The 2,995-nt window shown below is 46.2% G+C and overlaps 1 pseudogene; it reads right to left on the bottom strand.

Annotated features, from left to right (window-relative positions):
* Positions 1-1,174: 1,174 nt before the first annotated feature.
* On the bottom strand, positions 1,175-2,296 carry LOC148012311 (uncharacterized; annotated as a pseudogene).
* Between the last annotated feature and the right edge of the window lie 699 nt (positions 2,297-2,995).

Below are 2,995 nucleotides of genomic sequence, written 5' to 3'. Positions count from 1 at the left end.
ATATTCAAGCACCAGGTTTGAGCTTCCTGGATGATCTCTGTTGCATCTTTAGGCGAACTCATGAAACTAGGCATGTTCTCCCAAGACGCACACATGAAGAAATCGTTTGACACCATATGCTTCTTGTCACCATCTCAATCAAGTTGCAGGCCATCCATGTGACTACAATCGTCTTCCCCGCTGCTACATAAGCACAGTCGTCCTTCTCTGACGCTATGGCTGTAGTCCTGTTGAGACGGTCTTTTAGCTGCTTCTTTGATTGCCACAAACGTTTCAGCAGACGAACCCCTGTGATAATTGCACCAATCGGTCTTTTCCTTCTTTGTCCACAGCTCTAACTTCTCTAACACACTTACAACTTGCCATTAGTTGCCCGCTTAAGAGAGGCAAGACTGTTTACCTTCTTCTCTCCAATAGTGCAAGTTATCTCCTTCCTCCACAGCAGGCAACCGGTAGGCATCGAGGTCTTCGCGTCGTCTCCTCCTCATCCTCGTCCTTCTTCACCTTCGACCTCTCTATCGCAGTAGCGTCCTTGTCCTTCCTCTCTATCACTCTAAATGCAGAGCTAGCACCCTTCCAGACCAGACGACCATGTTGGAGCTATCTTGAGCCACTCGGCCACTCCAAAATCATTCAAGACTGTGCACATCCTCGTCAGAGGGTAACTTGTGGATGCAGGGAGTCATTGGTATTGCAGATAGGAGGAAAATTCTTTTCTTAGTTCTCATAGCAGGAGTTCGTCGTTGGCTTCCTTCTTTGTCATCGATGCTTCATCGCTGCCTTGGCTCTGATGCTTCGTCTCCTACTGTCGTTCTTCTTCTGCCGTCTTTGCCATCACTCTAGGCATTATCCGAGAAGCTTATCAATCACCGAAACGTCCTCCAGTGCCGCAACAACCTTCCATATGAAACAAAAGTCGTATTTTTGCTCTTTAGAGCTTCAGCATCTACCCACTCTCTCTCTCTCTCTCTCTCTCTCTTTGTGGATCTCTGAGAATTGTCTATCTCTCTCACTCCCTCAGTGGGTCTCTCGGAACTCTCTGTCTCTTTCATGCAAGCTTTATCCCACGCTCTTCCCTTCGATCCTCTGTTCTCCAGCTCATTATCCCAGACTTGCTTTACCGATAATGGAAACAGATTTCACATCAGGTTTGCACCAATGCACAAAAATGGGCTCACTGCTCACTCATCGCCTCCTTCTTCCTCGTTGCCATCATCCTCCCTGTTTTCTTCCGCCTCCTCCCCAAATTGGCTTCCCTCCCAGAACTAGAAAAGCACCCCTGGTCCCAGTCGCAGAATTCCGAGGAAAAGCAGCCCCTTTTTAGCCACTCTTCCTTTTCATAGCATACCACATGCAGAAAAGCGGCCTCCACCTTTTCAACTTCCCGTGCATACCGTAATGCTTGCAAGCCTGAAGCTGCCAAGGCATCCATGGTTTTCTTCTCACCTTCCTTTAAAAATGGCTCTTCCTTCACAGCAGTAACTTCAACATCGTCCAGAGCAGCCTGTGCCTTCATGTCTTCTTAATCAAAATTCCAGCCGCTAACACCTCGCTTGTACTCATTCTGAGACCTCTCTTCTTGCTCCCCATACGGCATTTTCTTTTGAGCTAGACGTGCGGCATCTTTCATCTTCAAGTCATGCACACGTTCCCAAAGAGGAGGAAGAGGATCCAATATTGTTCGAGCAACGTATTCAGCAGAGCGAGCATGCTTGAAGAAAGAGTACTTGAGCAATTTCTCTACACTTGGACGTTTTGTAGGATCTTTCACCAAACACATTGCTATCATCTCTTTGAATGACTTTGAAAACCTTTTGTCTCTCTCATAGTCAAGCCCTGGAGGGGCATTTTGTAAGGTCATCAAAAGTACCTTCATAGGAGGGTACTTCGAGAAGGGGGCATGCCCATGTGTTAGCTCCAAGGCTGTGATCCCAAAGGACCAAATATCAGCGTTGAAATCATACCCATGAACTTGCTCCATAACCTCAGGTGCCATCCAGCATGGGGTTCCAACGAAAGTGTTCCTTGATCGTTATCTGTCACCAGTATCAAACATGCAAGCAGAAACACCAAAGTCCCCAAGTTTCACAACACCATTTCCATCAACAAGAATATTCCTTGCCCTGACATCTCGATGAATATGTCCATGATGATGAAGATACTCTAAGGCCTTCAAGGTCTCTTTCAAAAAGGATCTCGTCATCATCTTTTGCAACAGTCTCTTTCTCTTCTCCTTTCTGCTGCTGCAAGCTCTTGATCCCACGAGGTGAATCTGCACTATCTTGATCTGGGTCATCCTCGAAAACATCAAAGCCTCCAATATGCTTGGGCTCCTTCTTCCCAACTCCTGGATGTGGAGGCTTGGTATCATTAGGTATTTTTGATGTAGCTGGAGAAGGAGAAGGCAAAGGTCCTGAACGAATACGTGTAACACGTTCACCAGCATCAGTTGTGCTTTCCACTTGACCTTGCTCAACATAGGCTGAAAGCATCTCATCATGCTCACCACTATGCCTCCAACTCCTCCCCACTATACTCATACGCAGAAAATAAATGTAAACACAACAACTAAGTATGTACAAAGTATCAAATCACACACAACTTTTGGGTGGTTTTCACACCTCAAATACGCAGTAATACGACAGCGGATCCATGCTGCACTTGGTTCAAGGAGAATGGGAAACGAGAGGGATGCAAAGCTCGACCTCTCTACCCGTAAGGCATAATCCCATTCCGTTCCCCTAAAACAACATAAATCGGAACTCTTGTATCCTAGATTCTAGGTCATCGTTCCTTGCTATCAATTTCCTTCGAGAAAAGTTCCCGGCCAACTGGGACCACCCTTCCATAAGACGGACCCATGGTCACATCCACCGCACTTTCCTCGGGATTGCTTTAGTTATCTAATTACCTACCACATTTACTTTGACACGCAAAAATAGCTTCCTTAATTAGCCAAATTAATCATCGACTCCTTCACATAACTTAAGCACTA

This window comes from Lygodium microphyllum, chromosome 27, assembly GCF_053477565.2.
Source record: "Lygodium microphyllum isolate KBCC chromosome 27, Lygodium_microphyllum_v1.1.10, whole genome shotgun sequence".
Lineage (NCBI taxonomy): Eukaryota > Viridiplantae > Streptophyta > Polypodiopsida > Schizaeales > Lygodiaceae > Lygodium > Lygodium microphyllum.
Note: the sequence above shows the minus strand (reverse complement) of the source record. Positions and strands in the feature narration are given on the sequence as shown.